Source organism: Serinus canaria, chromosome 3, assembly GCF_022539315.1.
Source record: "Serinus canaria isolate serCan28SL12 chromosome 3, serCan2020, whole genome shotgun sequence".
Classification (NCBI taxonomy): Eukaryota; Metazoa; Chordata; class Aves; order Passeriformes; family Fringillidae; genus Serinus; species Serinus canaria.
The window spans coordinates 106435005-106455906 of NC_066316.1; the positions used below are offsets into that span (position 1 = coordinate 106435005).

Genomic DNA, 20902 nt, shown 5'->3' on the forward strand with positions numbered 1-20902 from the left:
TTCAAGAGAAGGAAGGATTTAATCACTCCTCTGTCTGTTCCTACCTTTTCCATTTTCAAGAACAGGATCCTTGATCTCCTGTTTTCTTCTATAGCACATGGGACACACTCATGGGTAAGTATTTACTGAATGGATTTGGATTTGGGAACAGATCTTTGGAATCAAGAGCGTGGAGAATTTTTCAGGTTGCCCAGTCAGTTTTGCACCTTGATTTAAATAATTGTTCATTGAAAATTTATGTCACTTTCATCAACTTAGTGCAGCAAAGATAACGTTGGTATCTGTGGCACAAATGGACTGAAAATCCATCCTTCTATTAATAAATGGTGTCTGCAAACACAGTGGCATTTTACTGTTCTTAAATATTTGCCTGCTTTTGGCTGTGCTGTGGAAAAATAATGCCTGCTGGAGTGTTTCTGCCTCTGCCTGTCTTCTGATTGTGACCTGACATGAACTGGTTTATGTAATGCTCCCTAGCAGCAGTGCTGCTGCTGGAGACAGGGCTGTTCCTGTGACCAGAGGTAGCTCCACATCCAATTTTAAAGGTTTTTTTAGCCATTCAACTTAACAAATGTGATGCCAGGAAGGAGAAGGTTTCTTCCTGGGCATATCACTGGCACTGGAAGCCAGGAGTGTTTTATCACTAACTCCTGAAACAGGTGAGCTTGCTGAGAAGGGCTGTGTTTGTTCTTATGTCTTGTTCTCTGTTGCCAAAGACTCCTCATTTTCTTGTTCTCAGTTCCCCCTCTCCAGCAGATAAGGTGAATATTGCAGTGAGGTGACTCCTATTTGATAAGTGTCACCATGTGGGTTGGGAAGATTTGGTGCCTTAGCTCAGGATGGTGGAGTTTCAGTTGCCTTCACAGGAGCATTGCTACAGCAGTCCAAGGCTCTGCAGCTGACATTTCATGCTTTGGTGTCATGATCTGTGCAGGAGTCAGTTTCAATGTGACATAATATACAACAATATTTAGTTTCAGGCCAGGAATTTTCTTCATCATTTATGTTTGTGGAAGCCATAATTTCTTTAATGTGGCACAAATCTAACAAATGCAGGGAATAGACACCCTCTAGATGTGCTTCCAGGTCTAAATCCCGGTCTAGAAATCCATACCATACTTCATTCAAGAGCAGTGGAAAGAGGGCCTGGATACCCCTTGATTTCTTTGAGCTGCCTCCATACTTCAAGAGCAGAGACTCTGCAGCATTAAACTGTAATTTAAGGATAGTCCTTTGCTGATTTCAAGCACTCAATTCTTTGAATTTTAAGAATTAAGTGCTCTTGTGGTGGAAGTGATGTGTCTCAGCTGAAGTCTATTTTAAAATAACCTGCTGGTGATCCGCTGTCTATGACCAGACATCTGGCAAGAATCATGTGGCAAGAATCAAATCTGTAAGTCCAACATACCCCCCTGAGAGGAGTTTAGACTGCACCAGTGGAGTGTGTTCCCTGGGACAGCAATTCTGACTCATTTCCATGCCACAGACTTATGCATCCATACACAGCAGACCTCAGACTGCACAACTGGGCACCAGGTATTCTGCTTGGCTTTTCTCAGATGCTAAAGCTTATATAAAGGGTTTCCCCCACACCTCATTTCTTTCCTCATTGTCTTTTGTTCTTAATTTTCTCTCTTCTCCACTCCACTTTCTATATGGGTAAAATGACACATCTCAGCTTAGAATTTATGTTCACATGTACTTGTCTCCTGTTCATGCTCATGATGGCTTAGAAAGCCTGAAGGGTGATTCTGTAATTTAGTGTCCATTCATGTGTGTTTTCAGTACTTCCCATTAAACAGTAACATGCAGAAATGTTGGCAAGAACAGAGATAACAGAAATGCTGTCCTCACTGTTCCAGGGAGTACAAAGCAGGCATTACAGGGACAAATTTGCCTTATTTTCTTCAGGGACATCTAATCACTTCAAAGACTCTCCCTCTGACTGCCCAGTTTTTTGGTCTCCCTGTGAGCTGCTGCAACCTGGAATTGGGAGTGTTTGGGCAGATGTTGTCAGAGACACCTCAGCTGTCATCCCAGCCAAGGAAGCTCTGAGAAGTGCCATGAAACTCGACTGTAACCCTGTTTATATTCCCTACATCCATATTTATATTCCTAGAGAATAAAGAATACAGTATGGTATGGGCATGTTTGGGCTGGCTCCACACGGAGTAAGACTGACACCCATGGAACCTCCAAGCTGATGTGCCTCTGGATGGGATCCATCAGTTCAGCAGACAATGTGTCTGCCATAATTTCACTGTATCTGCACCAAGCTGGTGCATCTCCCTACCAAGTGCTGTCCTGCAGCATGACTTAGCAAAGCTTGGTAGGGCATCAGCTTGGAGACCTCTCTGTGTTGTGACACAAACCAGATAAAAGCTACAGGGCAGCATCCAAATTTGTTTTTCATTTGGGAGCATCCTCAAAGGCATTTAGTGCACTTCTGTCCTTTCTTTCTTAGGTGTCTGTTATACCTCTGGCTCTCATGGCTTAAGGCAAATTTTGCCTTATTGGCAAGATACCTCATTTTAATAACCTTTTATTTTAAATTTGCAGGACATCACTGCAAATCATCACTTTGGTTTGCTTCAGATGGCCAGGACTGTATTCTACAGCATAAAAAGCACTGGTAGGAAACAGGGAGTGGAACTGATTCATCAGTAATAGCATCTCAAATGCATTTATTTATTTCTTAAGTGCTCTGGGAAATACTTTCCTTGAAAACCACAAACTGTGACACATGTGGATTGATTTTTGTGGTTTTTGCTGAATATAGAAAGCAACAACTCTGCATCTAGAGTGATTGGAGGCATGGAGACCTTGCTGACACCTCTGTGACATAGGATTATTCAAGCAGGATAAGGTCATACCAGAAAACTTGCCGGAATCTCAAAGCAGGATCTGACAAACCTTGCAAAATCAAAACCCTTGATGTTCTGCATGCATTCTCCTTTCCAGCCTCTGGAGCCGACTTCCTCAAAAAGAGGTTAAAGGAAGAAAGGTACTTTAAAGTTTCTCTTTGTAAATGAAATCATAATTGATGGAAAATTAAAGCAATTGATGTAATATAAACCTCCTGGTAACTGGAGAAGGTGCTACAGAGGCTTCCCAGCAGTTATACATCAAGAAACATTCTTAATCTCCTAGATAATGTGGAAAAGGAATGATATTTATTATCTACAAGTCCTTACAAGCTGAGGATGCAGTTTATAAAACTGCATTTGGCTCCCCCTCCTTTTCCTCCTTTCTTGTAATCCTTCACCATGGATCATTTTACATTCAAACTCACCTTCATCTGTTATCATACTTTGGTGATTTATCGGCATCATGAAGTTCTGATTAATAAGGCTAGAAGGACATCCATCAGAAGAACTAAGAATGTGTGATCATTTCCTCTCAGGCTCTCATTAGCTGTGGCTGTCCTTCTGGGAGTTTTATCTTTGTCTTTCTATTTCCAGACTAAAGCACATGAGGCTTAAAAATAATATCCTAAGATTAATCTTTTGTTTCTCTTGCCTTTCAAAACCTTTGGTCAAGATGGAATATGATCTCCATGCTGTCAGCTGAAATAGTAGAAACAACCCAATAAGTAGAAACAACCCAAACTGAGTGTACAAATACACTCTTAATGAATGAGCAGGCAAGTCAGAATAATAGATGGCTTGATTCAGCTTCCTTCCTTCTAGATGGAAAATACAAAGCTCTACAGATAATCTTATGATCATATAAAATATTTGTGGGGTAGATAGGAATTACACTCCACAGTGTGTTTTCCAAGAGAACTTTCTTTTTCTTTATGTTGCTTTGGTTTAAAATGACATGAGTTGTGGTGAAATACCCCTCTGGTACTTTCAGGTTGCTGTGCTTAGTGAAGCTGGAAAGGTTTTCTTTCAGAGTTTCTATACTAAGCTCTCTTTTTAATGAGACACTCCTAGGTTAAAAATACCTTCTGAAAGCAACTTCCCACGTCTTTCCTACATCAGTGACAGATTGGAGAAGAAAATGTGGAGTACGCCTGAAAGTGATAAGTGGAGGTTAGAGGTCTAGCCAAAGTCAAGTGCTAGGGAGTTTCAGCTGTAGAGCTGATGCTTTGAATTATAATAATGTGATTAATGTTTCTAATGCAAGTGGGCTTGGGAGTTACAAGGACTTGCAGCAACAGCTTGGATAAGAATGGTGAAACCTGCTTTTAGAGTTTTATTTATAGCACATTCATTAGGTTGGCAAAATGGACAACATGTGCTTATGTGGTTAATGATAAATCCATATGAGGACTAAACTAGTCTGCTGAGTTATGAGGAAGCCATTTGTAGGTCAGATTTTTCTGGAGAGAGACAAACTTGAGAGAAACAGTTCCTATCTGTTTGGGGGTAGAAGGAACAGGGAAAGGGGAGAAGAAGAAACCAGCTTTTCTTCTTTTGTAAAATACATAGGATGTTATGTTACATAAGTGTTACAGATCTTCATTAGTTTTTAAAGGTCATTTTGCCCTGATGTTTATGTAGATGGCTTCATAAGTGCCAAAAATAGCATGGGGAGGAGCAGATATGCATGGAAATTATTCAAAATGTTTTTAATAAAATGGCAGATAATCTAATGTTAACATATGAAAACTGCAAAAGCCAGAAAAGAATGCATCTCTGATGCATTATATTTTTCTTGTGGGATTCAGAAAATCCAGAGTGAAATGAAAGGTACTGAAGGAAAAAAAAAGTTATATAAGACTATTCCTTCTGTTTGAATTCACCACACCTTAATCCTGCTGCTGTAAGCAGTTTAAGGTACTCTTTCAAACAGAAATAGTTTCCCCAGGTGAGAGTATAGTTAATAAGCTCAGTATTTTGGCACATGGTTCATGTTGTGGTTTTAGTTATAGATCTGCCAAAAGGATAAAAAAAGATTGGTTCCCCTCCTCTATCCTTATTCAGGGTTGTGCAGGTCCTTCAGCCACAGGTTTCCACCAGAGACCATGATGGCATTTGGACTGAAAAAATAAAAAGGAAATAAAAGAAAGACAAACAAGTAAAAGAAAACCCTTTTGAATTCCCTTTATATAGCAGCCAAATGCATAAGTTTCACCCTAGAATCTCAGTAGTTGCATGCTGCATATCCTCACAAATAACCAGGCAAAACCTGTCCATTTGCAACAAGCCATTTCCCTTCTCCACTCTTATTTCTAGGTAGAAATGGAAATGTGATGTTCATTTTCAAGGAAACAAGTTGCCATGTGAATACTCTCAAATGTGTTCCCCTAACTCTACTGCGTGTTGCTGCAGGTGCTATTTGTGAATGAGCTCAGATTATCAGAACACACTTTCAGAAAAGCTGACTGATTATAGTGAGTATTTTTAGCAAGAGAAAATGGCACCTAGTGCAGAGATATTTAATGATATATATGTATATGTACCATAAAAACAAGTACAGGAAGCTCTTTCAGATTAATTCCCTTTGAAAAGTCATTTATTACTCTCAGGACAGTCAGTTAATAAAATACCTGTAACCCAGAGTGGATCCTTTTGAGAAGATGTATTTAAGTGCCACCCAGCATCTTGGGCTCCAGGGGTAACTGCATGAAAACCGTGCCTAATCAGAGTTTACCTCATTTAGAGGCTACACAAGATGACTTGTTTCTGACATCAAAAGTTGTGACAACACTATTATAATATTTATTTTATAGATATGAAAGAATCTGTGTTTTGCTCTGACAGGTAAACACATATCCTATTTTTGACCCCCTTGGTAGACACAGAAAATTTGGTGGAGAGATTGCAATAATTACCTAGGCTAGTAATCCCTGGTGCAGGAGGGTCAGCTCCAGAAGTGATTCATCTCACCTGTGTTAAACTGTGTTTAAATAAAACACAGTTTTGTCTAAAATTATCCTACACAAGGCCCAGTCTCTATTAATTAGAGATGGTCAGTACAGATATTTAGCTCAGATCTACCCTTGAGCTGGCTAATCAGAGTGCAGATACATCCTACCTCATGGATTAAAATACTGTTTTTTTGAATGACAAGCAAGGACCAAGCTCTAGGAATAGATGTGCTCCTTGCCTTGGAGAGCTTACAAACAAAAACCAGTGTCTTAAATACAAGAAATAAGGATTTTAAAGCTGTGTTAAAATGTCTGAGACTCACAAGGCAAGCCTTGTATTTACCCAAGGCTTCAGGATGAAGAAAGGTCTTGTGGGTCTTTTGGGTATCTTATCATTCTGAAATTAGCTATATTTAGTTTACTGGTTAAGTTAATTAAACAACACCAGGGCTCTGCCACTGGAAAACGGTTCTAGTGTTAAATGTTATCATGGTCCCTGTTTATTCCAGGGTGGGGTGCCAAGTCTCTGGCATAGTCTGACCAGTAGCATGACCCAGAGGTAGTTCCCAACAGGAAGCCTGCATGGGGCCATTCTTTTTTAGAGGTTAAGGGTATTTAGCCCCCACTGTTCATGAAGTATGCCTGCTGGCCTTGTGACCAAAGACCAGCCCTGACACTGTTTAGTTAATCTCTTCCTCTTCTCATTTTATTATTTGACCTCTTCACAATCAGAACCATGGGGAAGCAGCTATGGTGTGCTGGGTTTGATGCAGGGCTAGCCTTACATTGAAATAATGTGGTGCTATCTAATTCCCTTCTGCTGTTCTCTCTAATCTGTAAAGACCTCACAAATCTGATTTTGGCCTGGTTACCCTAATCTGCATCGTGGGCTGCCCAATTCACTGACTTCAATGGGCCACATTGGACTGTGTCAGAATTTGGAGTTGATACTTGGTTTTTTGAGCTGGCTGAGCAAACAGATCTGCAAGATTTCTTCTTGACAGTGCACTAGCTCTGATCTGAAAGGAGACACAGCTTTCGACATCTGTTTTAAGGGCACAACTATTCTGAGCTTATTTAAACTTGATACAAAGCTCTGTTTATATTTCTTTGATTAATTGAAAATAACCTCTCATTAGGGAAGTGACAACCGATACCGTACAATTGTGCTCAAGTCATTCATAGGAGTGAAAGAAATATACCAAAGGTTAGGCAGGTCAAAGCCCTTGTTTGGATCAAAGCGTATGTTGAACACTGTATAAATGCCAAATCTGAAAGTGTTTTGTGTTTAAGGTTGAAGTTTGGAGTAAAATGATACTAGAACAATAAATCCCCAATTCAGCTTGTTAGGTCGCTACTGCATTCACAAAGGCACAGCAAAGAGAGGGATGCATCTGATGGAGCAACTGGATAGGAATGTAAGTCTGTTAGAAATTTACACTATAGGTGAGGTAATACCACATCCAGGTCTGGTAGGCACATTTGAAAAAGAATTTTAATGTAATGGAAATGGATCTTGAAAGAGTGACAGGCATGGTTTGTGGTTTGTCCATAAATCTGCCTTACCATGAGTGACTAAAAAAGCTCAGCTATTTTTATTTATTCAGGACAAGGTTATGAGATGACTTGTCTGTGGTTTTGTAAAGCTGAGCTTGCATGAGAGGGAGCAGCAGGCTCCAGTTTCCACTCAGAGCTGCATGGCCTGGCTGCTTTCAACCAAAATATTGGAGGGTCCCCAGGTATGCCTAGGTTTGAAATATTCCTGCTGTTCTGGGGGTAAACTGAGGATGGGCTGTACCTTGGTGGGCTGCAGCCTTCTCTGTCCATGCCTGATCTGCAGCTTCCTGGAGAGACTGATGAATGATGGCCAAGGTTGAAGTGGAGAGTGAGGCCAGACAAATGCAGATCAGAAAGGCAGCCCTTCTTCTTGACAGGCTCATAGCCACTGAAATATCTTATCTGGGGTGGATTGTCCTTCCCTGAAAGCCTCTGATTTTGGGGGGAGGTGTCCTTGCATATGTGCCATAATTTGTAATGATTCAGGTGTTGTTTAGGGTCACCATTCTGTGGCTTCAGCTATGCAGGTGATCAGTCCAGGTGATAGAAATGATCAAATGAGTGACCTCACCTATTAAACAGGAATATTTATAAATTATTGTTTTAGTGGCAATATTATATTTCTATAAAACTGATTGGTAAATGGAGATGTCTCAGGGAGGCCATCCTTAGCCTAAGAAAGGTCAATTTCTAGGAAAAAGTCTCTCACTACTTTCATATTTGTAGGCAGAATGGCTATGTTTATATTTGCTTTCCAGGAAAGAGTTAAATCTGAGCTTAGACCTGGGTTCCAACTGTCCTTGTGGTTTGCTATATCTGGTAGGACATCTTTCCGTAGGATGAGGAGTGATACAGCTTCTTCCAAACAACATTTGACCTTCTGTTCAAGCTTCAGTGACCTGATTGTGCGGGCAGCTCATCCACTTTTCCGCAGTGGTGTGGGAACCAAATCAGGAAGATGAGGACCCCTTAGAAAGTCCCATGGGCTCCTATCAAAGAGTTTATGGCACTGCCTGCTGCAAGGGCAGGTGGCATTTGCAGAGAGCCCAGAGTCAGGCTAGGTCTGGGCTGCCTGGGAAGGACACATTTTAGGCTTAAAGGATACTTTAAAAACTGCAACCAAGTTCAATAGCTTCTGTGCCCTTGCATCCAGCATGTAGAGAGGTGCTCAGAGGGTTTGCCTTGCTGGAAGGTTAGAGTGGATATAAGGAAAATAATCCGAATAGATTAAGAATGATGCTATTCGAAAATCCATTGGATTGGATATCAGGAAAAATTTCTTCACTGGAAGGCTGGTCAGGCACTAAAACAGGTTGCTCAGGGACGGTGGAGTCACCATCTTTGGAAGTGTTCCAAAAAATGTGTAGGTGTGATATTTGGGGATATGGTTTAGTGGTGAGCATGTTGTTGGACTTGGTGACATCTTCATTACAACATTCCATTCCATGGTGACATTCTTCCATTGCAAAGTTTTACTTTACCTTGATTAATAATCACTGCGTTGGAGTGATTATTCCGTGATTTTTTTTTTTTCTACTAATACTATTTTTTTCAGCCTTCTGACTTCAGAATTCAAAGACCAAGGTATGAAATACCTTGAGGTATATGCTCATAAAATCTTAATGATTTTATGATTATATGATTCTGAAATATCCATCCAGCTTTGTTCAATAAAGGCAGTTTCTTGCATCCATCCAAGCAAAGGTTTGACTACACACTCAGTGTGATTTTCTGCCACTGGCACATCTCGCGGGTGCCTGGGCTGCCCCTTGTCCTGTCCCCGGGCCGTGTGCTCCTCTCCGGCCTGGGCACAGGAACCCGGCCAGTCCCCCCTGTCCTGGGAGCTGCCGGCACTGCTGCATTTCGGAGCGGCTCCTGCAGCCCCGGGCAGACGTGCCGGGGCTCCTGGGGCAGAGGGACCTCACTCCTGCCTGCTGCCCTCAGGCACACGCTGGAGCATCCGAGAGCTTAGAAAAGCCAGGAAACTGCTGAAAATGGCATTTTGCTCTTAGCGTCTAACATCATCGCACCACTCCTGCTCAAGTAAATAAACTCTGATGGGAATCCCGCCCCTACCCCCTTCATTCCTTGCTTTAATAAAACTTGTCACAGTGATTTTTTTTTCAGTCAGCAGATTTTTACGCTGGTTAATGAGGGGTAAAAATTTCTCTTCCCCCCCACCCGCCCCCAGTTGCCTCCCCTCTCTTTCATGTCAGGGGCCAAGTTTGGATTGGAGCCTGGTGAAGTTTCTGTGTCATTTCCTGTTGCTGCCCTCCCCGACACTCGCTCCGCGCTCCAGCCCTCCCGCAGACGCGCAGGGCGTCCGCCCTCCCTCCCTCCCGGCCGGCGGCTTTTGGGGAGGATGTGACAGCGCTGGGCACACCTCACGCTCCCGCCTGTCAAGCCGCATTCCTGCTCCTGCTGTCCCCACGGGCTCGGCTCCTAGCCTGCTGCCAGGAGCGCCAAGAAGCCGAACGCTGGAACAACTTTCTTCTCTCCACGCAGCTCGCGGTGCGTCCCAGGCTGCTGGGAACCTGAGGCGGTGAGAGCAAAGCCATCCCGCAAACTTCGCCCGTTCCTGCTGTCCGTGCAGGTGTTGGGGAGCGAGGCGGCCGGGGATGCCGGGGCTGGGTGTTTGGGTGGGCGAGGGGCTGCGAGGGGACGGGGAGGGGACAGGAGCCCTCTGCGTCTCACTCCGTAGGACAGGTCAGCTGCGAGGGCTGGCATTGGTGCTGTTTTGCTGGTGGCTTGATGTGAGTGACGGAAAAAGGGCTGTTGAACAGAGGGGGAGAGCGGCACGGGGATGTACAGAAGCCGGGCAGGTAGCGAGCGGAGGTGAGGCAAAGAGCAGGAGCTGCTCAGCCTTTTCTCTTACGTGTTTGTCTTCCAGCTTCAGTTTTGTGCTCACAGGTTTTTCCCAGGGCTGGCTTGAGGCAGCGTTCACGGGGTTTGTGAATGTGTCCAGTCCAGGGGATTGCTTTTCTGAGCAGAAAAAACTGATACATGTGGAAATCTGTGTTAACCTCGCTTGGAGGAGCGGGCACAACTCAGTGGGCATTTGTAAAATCTTGCCTGTGTTGCCTTTCCTCTGCCATTGCCCTATTTGCTCGCCGAATACACGTATATTTGGTAGGAAAACGACACAAATGCTTGTGCTTTAAAGTGGAGCCACTGTGACTTCATGTACTATTTCTGTCATTCCTGACTCGTTCAGTCTTGACTGTTTCTTGGACAAACAAGGCATAACAAAGTGACGGATAAATCCCGAAGCATGTGCTGGAGCCGGTTCCCGGAGCTTCCAGAGTTAAAAGGCTTTCTTGAACTCACTGACACGGGGCAGTAAATCTCCATGTGTCGGTAAGCGAGGGAGAAAAGCGCTTGCAGAGCATTGCGCACCGGCAGAGAGTCGGTGCTGCACAACTCCGGGTCCTCACAGGCAGGATCAGCTCCCAGCACCTCCAGCTACCCAGCAGCATTTAGAAAGGTCAATTATATGTACAATATTTACCAGCTAATTGTAAGTGGGGCAATAAAAGCCTTGGAGTTGGCCCCAGGAGAAATGATCCCCAGGCGTTGTGTATGGTGTGTTTACCTCCCAGTCACTGCTTGATTCATGTTGCTCCCTCAGCTCCCTCTCGTTTCATGCTGGTTTGGCAGTAGAGTTCTCTCTGTCCCCCCTTCCCTAATGAGAAAGCAGTGGAAAAAGGTACAAGATGGGTATGTAGGAAAGGGACTTTGGGCTCACCCTGAGCACTTCAGTCCCTCTCCCCTGCCCCCAGCCAAGGCACATCTCCTCCCATGGCTGGGGAAAGTTCAAGCTCCCTGTCCAGCCTTGGCACCCCTTGTCTTGCTGCCATAAGCAATAGGGGACCCAGGAGACATTCACTGACAGCTTTGCCTGGAGCCAGTTTCTAGGTAAAAGCGCAAAGTTTTTTCACAGTTCTTCCATGAAAGACACTTTTTTTTTTTTTTTTTTTTTAATCAAGTCGAGTAGGAAATCCTTTTTTGGGTCTTCTAGTCTTGCAGATTCTTTCTGAGTGTTGTGCTACTGGAGGATTTAACAAAAAGAATTCACTTTCAGTATTCTCACAGCAGGCTTATACATGTACTAGTGAGGTGGGCTTGAGGATCTGTGCTACCACACAGGGCTTGATCTGAGACAACTTCTGGGTGTTGCTGGAGTTCAGGAAGGGCCAGGACACTCCAAAGGCAGTTTGGATGTAGTCACCTTGTTTCAGAGTGTAAGGGAGTTTAATAATATGTAGGCGTCAGGCTGTGCCAATTGGCTTCAGGGCAGAAGAATGGGCTCTGGCAGGGGTTAGTTTACTAGCAGAGACATACATAGCCAAAACTGAGTAATGAGCTCATGTAACAGAGGGAGAGAAACTGTAGCAGGAGTCGCTCTCAGCACCTCCTTGGAGCCTAAGAAACAGCATTTACCGGGAGTGCTCTATGTTCTGGATGTGAAAGGAAATAGGGTGACCGCCTGGCATTTTCACAGGGGTTCAACAGGCGAGTCAGCTCTGAGGTGAATGGAATCATTGCCTGTGCAAGGTGACTAGAGGGCTGGCTGAGCTTCAGGGGCTGCTTTGGAGTGCTTGAAAAGGGGATATGACCCCCATGCCTTTGGAAACCCACCCATATATACAGCTGTTGAGGGATGAACCTCTGTCTCCAGTGCAGTTTTTGGGAGTTGGCTTCTAAACTATTCCAAATCTTTACCTATGTGCTAGCTGGGAGGTGAACATAATTTCATCCTTAATTTTTTTGGATTTAAATGTGAACCCACTTCATTTTAAGCTGAGATCACCCTGCTGATTCCAGTGATATTATTCTTGATTTACAGCAGTGGAAGGCAGGTAAAAATCAATCCCTTAATATCAGTCCCTTAATAATTTTCTGACACTTGCAAAGGAGAAAGCAAAACAAGAGAAACCCACTCAGGGCAAGATCAGGATGAGAACTGAAGGGTCTAAAGTACCACCAAGAATTTTCTGGCTTTTTTTTTTTCTTACTTGCCTTACATCTCAGCTTTTTCTTCTGTCAATAGAAATTTGTTCTGTGCAGGAGCAAAAGCTGGGTCCCTGTTTTTACACAGAACTGCTGTAACAGCAGCAAACCCAGGGTCCCTGTCCTGTCTCTCTCCTTGTGTGAGCGTGCTCTCCACACCACACAGTGCTCGTGTAGCCTTGACAGATGAGCCAAGGGATGGCCATTCCAGTTCTGCTGCTTACCTTGGGAAAGTGCTCCGGAGCCCAACAGACTTTACTGTCTGGAAATATTTCCTGTTGCACAACATAAATTGTCTCTTTCAGTTTAATCCTGTTGTCTTAGATTACCTCACCAAAGCATTACCTTGAGTAAAGCCTCTCTCAACAGCCACTCCACTGCAGGGGGGGAACCAGTGTTCTAAGAGGCCACAGGGTGTGAAGACTCTGCAAGAAGGTGGGGTGGGCACATGCTTCCCTTCCCCTTTTCTCATTTTGCACAAGGGCAGGGCAAACAAATCCTGCTTTTTAACATTGGGTCTGTGCAACTTCTCGTCCCTGAGCCAGACCCCTCTTTAGCTCCACAAACCCACGATGGCCACTGAGACCCCCAGGAAAGATCTCCTATCACTGGTGGCTTCTTCTGGCGCTGGTGGTCCTTTTCTCTGAGCTGCTTTTTCCTGCTTCGCTGCTTGAGCTTGGTGTCATGCTCCCTGTCCTGCCCGAGGTTGCTCTGAGGATTCTGCCCTGCCCACCAGTATGTTGGCTGCCATCTGCTTCAGTGTCTCACAGCTTCTCCTGAGGAACAGCAGCAGCATTTGAGGTAGCCTTGGCCCTGTTTGTGGGTGCTTTCCAGCTCCCTGTGCTTCTCCATCTCCCCAGACTGAATCAGACACTCTGTGTTCAACTGCTTTGCTCTTGCTCAGCTCCAGCTCCAGCTCTCATGGTATTTAAATGCTGATGCACAAATTTAGGTAACATTTACACGCTCTAGTGAGTCTTCAGCTCGCCTGCACAAATTTCTTGTTTTCCTTCTTCTAATGCAGTGCCACTACCTGAGGACAGTGCTGCCTCCTTGCTCCAGGGAGCTGCTGATCCCTGCTCTGTTTATGGGGCATTGCCATAGAAATGAGGATGTGTAGTGGAGATGGTCAGGATTAACCAGACCATATCCCTGCTGCTGGCCAAACACAGCCAAAAAGGTGCCTGGCTCCTTCCCTCCCCAGACAGAATCCTGTTTGCTTTGGCTATTTTTAAACATATTTGCTGGTGGAGCCTGGAGCTCACTGTCAATCAGCCTTGCCACAGATGCAACACACAGCTCTTTAAAATGGATTATTGTGGAGATGGGAAGGACAGTTTTTGTTCTTCTGTCCACTGGCTTGGGGCTACCTGACATGATGGTGGTTGTGGCAGTCACTTGCTTCCCAGTAAATCAGCTAAAGCCAACAAACTTCTCAAAATCAGAGGCTTTCTCTCCTTCCTCCTGACTTCTGGACTTGAACTGGTGAGAAGGAGGTGAGAGGCCTCTGTATCCCATCAGCAATTCCCTCAATCATCCTCTCCCTCCCTGGAAGTGTTATTTTTGGTTAATTCATACAAGTCTGGGCCTCCTTGGTCTATTCTGTGGGAGGAAGCTCCAGGCTGGAATTTTGTAATAAAAGCCAGATTTTTCTCTGGAGGCAGAGTGGAGGAGGCCACTCCTGTTGCTCCTCTAGTTCTTGTTAGTTCTTGATCAGCTTAAACTGGCAACTGTGAGAGGTTTTCTTTCTCTGCTGAGAATAAATTTGGCTTCTGAGGAAGGTCAGCATTGTGGTGCTCACTCTGAGATACCTGATTTCCCCAGAGCCACTGGTGGAAATCACAACTCAAGCTGTTTGGACCTCATCTTCCTGATGGAAGTTCCTAGCAGTTCACTGGGTCTCTGAGTGCATCACAGGCCATTTGCACCCATGCAGAACCGTGGCTTTCCTAAAAACCAGAAGTTTCCTTCCAGTGTCCTTGGCCAGAGTTAGTTTGCTCTTAACCTTAGGAGCACGAGGAAGTCTGTCCCCTGCCACACCAGCAGTGGCTGGTTTTCACTGGAGTGGATATGTCTGTGTACCTGCACCTGGGAGAGTTCTCAGAGGTGTTCTGTGGTTATGAAAAGAACACAGATCTGGCCTCTGATTTCCTCTGTGACCATGATAATTCAGCATTCTTCTCCTTCACTGACCACTGAAAATGGAAAGACCACTAATCCCTGCTTTCTTCTCTTTACCTGTCCTTGAAGTTGGGGTTGTTTCCATAGGGGCTGGCGCAGTGACAAGCTAAGAACATCTGAAATTGCCATAATTGAAATATGCAGGTTCAATCTTAAGTATATTCTGGGAGCTTACTAACTAAATCTGAGTTTTCTTCAGACCCTGTGCTAAGGATGGAGACAGCAGCTGAATCTGACCTATAATCCTCACTGGTACTTCTCACACTACCTGGAAGACAGTCTTTTGGAGTTTCCCATCCAGACTTACTTCACTAACTTAATAAAATCTGTCTTGTGCTTCTTTTATTTTACTAGTCACTGTAATTCCCCTCTGACATAGCCTAAACTATGGTTGGACTACTTTTTTTCCCTTCTTTTTTATTAATGTATCCATGGACTGCATAGTCTTCAGAGATTTATTTTTCTTTGATGAAATCAGCCTCATTTTCCTGGCTAGGGCACTGCATGAGTGTCACATTTAAATATGTGCTTTCAAGTCCAGTCCTTTCCCTCAGATATATAACTTTACACTACATTTGTGTGTGTTAAACTGCAGTGCTGATTTACTACATCAGTGACCATTAAAGACTCCAATTCCTCTGACTCCTGTTTTGTTGTTTCTCACTGTTTATTATCCACAATGATCTGATTTTTAGAATAGTTGGCACATTGTAAGCTGAAGTTTCTTAATTCTTTTCCTCTGCTTGATACAATGGTTACAATTAGATTAAAGTGTATTTTTCAGATTTGGATCACAGAGCAAGTACAAACAGCTCTCCTAGGAGCCATGAATATCACAGCAGTGTGTGGTGCCAGGTGTGCACAGGAATGAAGGGGTAAAGATGTACCCAAAGTGTAGGGAAGGTCCCTTACCTCTCTCCCACAAGCAGGAGGTGGAAGCAGAGACTGATCAACTGTCAGAGGCCAGTCCTTTTTTTTCTTGAAGAGCTCTGTAAGTGTTTCCTTCCTCTGATACAATTCAGAAGTTAGAAGGGTGCTCTTCAGCCTGCTAAGGAGGCTTGAACAGCACTGAGCCTGCAGGATCTGAGATATGGTCAGCAGGATTCTAAATAGCTTTTAGTCTTACTGTTTAAACATGCAAAATTGGGAATTCCCTTCATTCCCTTCATTTCCTTTTTTGCAGAAGCCCAAGCTAGGTAAACCTGCCAGGCATGCTAATGCCTCCTGACAAACTGCTTCAAAACACGAGTTTCACAGAAGGACAGCAACAGTGCAGCACAAACCCTTCCCACAGAGACAGAAGTACACCTTGGCCATATTTAAGTCAACCTCCACCTTCAGGCTGTGCTTCCCTGCACGGGTCTGCATCACCTGTCCTTCAGGAGGATGCTGGGCCAGGTGGTGAATATCTCATGCACCACTTATGAGAAATTCCAGCTGAAATGTAGGAAATGCTTCTGTGCCATGTCAGCCAGCTTCTGAGAGGAGCAAGGCAGGAGGCAGGTGCCTGTTCAGATACACCCCTGGTGTTTCCAGCTGGCTGTCTCTCAGCACCTCCACACTGGGCACACAAGGGAACACCTAATTGTCCTTCCAGACACCCTGTCACCTTGGACCCTACATGTACAGTACAGGTTCTGAGTCACTCCTCAGAAATTCAGTGCTCCTGACTCCTTCTGACTCTGCTGAATGCCTCAATGCTTAAAATAGTTGCTCCAGGTCATGCTGCTCGGTGGGATGGCTGCAGCTTCACTATTGTGACATGTGGGCAAGGCTTTTATTAAACGTGGCCTCAAGTCAACTTTCCATAACTCAGGTTTTGCAGGTGCAAGGGACAGGCTACAATCTGGGGAAGTATTCTTGACCTTAATCATTATTTGCAAAAGCAGTGTGTGAGGCACTGCCTGTTGTTACTAAGAGAAATGGTGCATGTTAGAAGGGAATGACATGGCTATCAGGCCATGCAATCTGGCTTTATTTTCCAACAACACTAAGTACTTTTTGATTCTGTCTGGACCTTGACTGTAGTTTTCTAGAGTTGTCTCTAAGGCAGGAGCTTTCCTGCAAGAAAAAAAAGTATGCACCAGGGCCCTTGTTTGCTCTCTGCACAGCTCTGACTGTGCAGCTGGCTGCCAAGCATCACACAGAAAGGCAGAGCAATGCTTGTGAATCACCATGGAACAACATCAGACGAGCCAAACAGACCCATGTGATTTTAGGCAGGGCTCAAGAATTTTGTTCTTTAGCTTCAACCCAGGGGGCAAATTTGTTCATTTTCCTGGCACTGCAACAATGATAAAGTCTGTGCACCCATTTGCCCTGAACTGGTATGGTTTGTTCTCTGAAACATTAGCTGTTCCCATTTTGTGTGACAATAGCAGTTACAGGGCAAGTGGAGATTTTGTGGGACCAATTTTCAGGTACATTAAGCTGCTTTCACCCCCTCCTGAGTATATAAAATGTCCTTAAAGCAAGTGTAAATGGTACTGACTCCAGAATCAGACAAACAGGTTCCCAACTCTGAAGTAAGTATGTGTTACAAACTTTTGTGGGGAGATGAATAACTAAGTTATTTTCTTACCCTCTGAGACAGGTGCTTAGGACAAAGTACTGATGTCTGGTGGCCACAATGGATATTGGAAGAAAATTTTAGGAAGGTTGAAGTACCTGTGTCTGAAGACATTAAGTGCTCCAGTGGTTCATGCACTTGACACATGCAGATTTCTGAGCCTTATTTGGTGGCTACCAGTAAGCTTGGACTAAAATCACAGAATCATGGAAACACAGGGTTGAAAAAGACCTCTAGTTCCATTGAGTCCAACACCACTGTGTTCACCACTTATCCATGTCCCTTAGTGCCACATCTACACCCTTTTTGAATACTTCCAGGGACTGGTAAATTCCACCAACTGCCTTGGCAGCCTGTTCTAATACTCAAGCACAAACCTTGTGAGAGATGTGTGTAATAGCATAGATGGTAAAGTTCTAGAATCTGAAATGTTCATTATTCCAGAACTCACTGCTACATAAAGACCACTAGAGCTTTCTTGACCTTTGATTCATTCCCCTCATGGCAGAGATCACATAGTGTGAATCAGCTCAGAGATGAAGTGAAAGCCTACAGCAACCAGCAAAACAAAACTTGACCTAGGGAAGAAGGAAGGTTTTTTTTGTGAAGTACAGGGATGCAGGCAAAGATATGAGGGAAACCACCTGCTAAAGAGAAGCAAGCTCGTGAAGTGGACACAAAACCTCCTATGTTGACTTTTCCTGTCTCCTGGACAGCCTACAGTTATTTCAAATAAGCACAGCTTGACACAAGCACCCTAAATTTTATCCCTGTCTCAGTGGCTTCTTGGGACCCAGTGTGCCACACAGGACCACTGTGGACATGAGGAGGAGCCCAAGTGCAGATGGAAGAGCAAGAAAGCCTGTGACCTCCCCCAGTCCAACTTCTCTGCCATGAGGAGGGTCGTCTTATCCAATTGCAAAGTGGGAGTGCTACCTCAAAGCCACCTGTCAGAGGTTTCATTCCTTCTTGCTTGTGGTGCCCTGGAAAAGTGAAAAGCTCTATGTGATTGCTAGTGTTAATAAGGAGGAAAGGGTGGAAGAAAGCCCCATGACTTTTTGTTTCATATGTTGCTTGAGAAAACACATGCTGTCTGCAGCAATACCTCACAGCATGCTAATTCTTAGAGCATATATGCAGAAGTTTGAAACTAGAGGTTTTGTTGACCCTGGAAGAAAAATCCAATTCCAAACAGAAGCTCAGGAAAAAAAAAATCTGTGGTTCCATCTGTATTTGCTTTTGCTTTACTGATAAATGGATGCAGCTTGCCTATGTCATGGTTTTGTGCTGCTTATCTTCTGAATCTGCATAAACTTTATTTCAGGGCAGTTATAATTTCAAGACCTGGTCACAAGGTAGGCAGCTGAGGAGCTGCATCAGTTCTTCCATCCTCTCTTTCACTGAAATCTTGAGCTTTGTGTCTTGCTTTTGAGCGGAAATTTTGTGATGGAGACTGTAGGGACTAAATGCCAACATGGAAAATGTGAACCTCCACAAGAGTTTGAACTTTGGTCTACAGAAAACAACATGATGATTTCAATCTGCAGAGGGCCATAAGTACATTCAGATTAAAAACTCAGTATGGGAAAACTTAAAATAAAATTTCCATGGCTTTTAAGGGAGTTAATTCTACCTTCATGTTTTCACTGGGCCATGGACTACTCGAGGGTATCTGAGGGGCTGTTTCCCCTTGGTCCATGCCTGCCTTGTTGATTCAGCTGTGGCACTGCTGTGGTGCAATGCACAGTGACAAGTCATTCCTGTGAGGTTCAAAGGAGAAGGAGAAGAAGTCAGTGCTAAGGGACGCTGCAGTGTTAGTGGGGAAACACCTGTGATCTGTCATTAGTTCTTCTAAGTGTTTAATCTGTTACATCATCATGCAGAGTCTGGTACTGCAGGATGAGATGGAATTGTTCTGTTTGACTTCAGTTCATCTTTTTTTGGCCCCTTCAGTCTGAATGTAGGCTCTTCATAGCTGAAGTTTACCAGGAGGCACTGTAGAAAAGTTCTAGCATGCATTTATTTAAACAACATCTGATACATTCTGGAGGATAAATGGTATGGAGCAGCTAACAGTGCTGTTTCCAAAGACCATCCTTGGCAAGAAAACAAAGAGGAAGGAAAGATCCGTTATGTGTGCCTGTGTATTGCCCCTAGAACAGGATCAAAGTTATTAAAAGAAACTCTGGTTTTATTTCTCCACAGTTGTTAAAGTTCACAGGCTTCCCAGGATCTACATTTCAAGGCTATCATCAACCAAATTTTGTACATTTACATTTGTTCAAAATAGTTTCCAGGCAGTGAGTAATTAGTGGTTAGAAATGGCTTGCTGTTTGGTGATAATTTGATTAAGTGAAATCCTTAGGAAAATGAGCATTCCGGGTCCTTTGTGTTTCCCTCCTTCACCTGTGGACCACAGCTTCTTCCCCACCCAATCTCACAGGAGGCATCTCCTTTTTCTCCTGCATTTCAGTAAGGAATAGATGGATCCTAGTCAGGAAGGACAGGAGGATGCCTCCAGCCAGAATGAGCAGCAGGAAAAGGCATTAACTCCAAAAAATTGCCACTTTAACATTTTTTGCTGGAGAACTTCAAATGCAGTAATTACATCCCTCTCCCCAAGAACTCCATGTACTCTGTTCTTCTGAATTAATTAATCCCTAAGCCTGAAGCATTCTGCAAACAAAAGAAGACCCATCCCTGTACATTTCTATGCTGGCCAGTGAGCTAGTGAAGTAAAGGGGGGAAATAAAAATAAAGAGGCAAATATTCCAAGTTTACCAAATTGTGTATAAATAAAATAATTTTCTAATGTTGTGCAAGGTAGGATATGGATATTTTAAAATAAGATGGTGAAGTGATATAAGAGTATAATTTGACCTGTCAGTCCTTTTTAATAAAAAAACCATTTTGTGTCCTGCTTCTTCATTCAGAAGTGGGGACAGTAGAAGGGAGAGTTAAGTACTCAGGCATGTTCTTTTATAAAAATCTTTGTTTTACATATTTACTTCAGGAAATTTTGATTTAAAATATTGATTTAAAAAAGCATAGTGTCTTTATGCCTTCCTGTATAACTGGAGATTTGTCAGATAGTCATTTCAGATAGCTGTATTTACAGATAGCTGTATTTCCAGCTGGTGGGAATTAATTTACAAATGTTTGGACCTAGAAACCCAAATGGATTTACAAACAGTTGCTTGAAGTGGTTTTGCAGATCTCATTGTGACAATGACATATTGCTCATGATTCCAAACCACAGGCTTAGTACCAATGCTGTGCTACCTCAGGTGGCAGAAGGAGAGAAACAGCCTCATTTTCCTGGCTCTCTACAACTCCTGACAGGAGGTTGGAGCCATGTGGGGGTTGATCTCTTCTCCCAGGAAACAAGTGAGATGACAAGGGGAAAAGGCATCAAGTTGCACAAAGGCCAGTTTAGATTGGCCTTTGTGGAAGGAAGAATTTCCTCAAAGAGAGGGTTGTCAGTCATTGGATCAGGCTGCCCAGAGCCGTGGTGGGGTCCCATCCCTAGAGAGATTTAACAGACATATAGATGTGGCTCTGAGGGACATGGTTTAGTGGTGGGCTTGGCAGTGCTGGGTTAATGGCTGGGCTTGATGATCTTGGAGGTCTCTTCCAACTTAAATGGTTGCATGATTCCTTGCATCCTGGAGAATTTTCCAGTACTTGGCAAGCCAGCATGATCCACGGTGTAGCACCAATCACTGGCCACCATCCCACAAAGTACATCTCACATCCTTCTGGACACC

The 20902-nt window shown here is 43.9% G+C and overlaps 1 protein-coding gene across 7 annotated transcripts in view; it reads left to right on the forward strand.

Annotated features, from left to right (window-relative positions):
* Positions 1-20902, forward strand: part of EVA1A (eva-1 homolog A, regulator of programmed cell death) — a 203248-nt gene that overhangs the window by 126224 nt on the left and 56122 nt on the right. For 2 of the 7 annotated variants that reach the window (XM_050972353.1, XM_018921447.3), the window contains exon 1: positions 9746-9917. The exons of 4 other annotated variants lie outside the window; for them this stretch is intronic. The gene's annotated coding sequence lies outside the window, so the exon portion shown is untranslated. Of the gene's footprint in view, positions 1-9745; positions 9969-20902 lie in introns of those variants that run through there. One more of the 7 variants, XM_050972354.1, reaches the window with a different exon arrangement.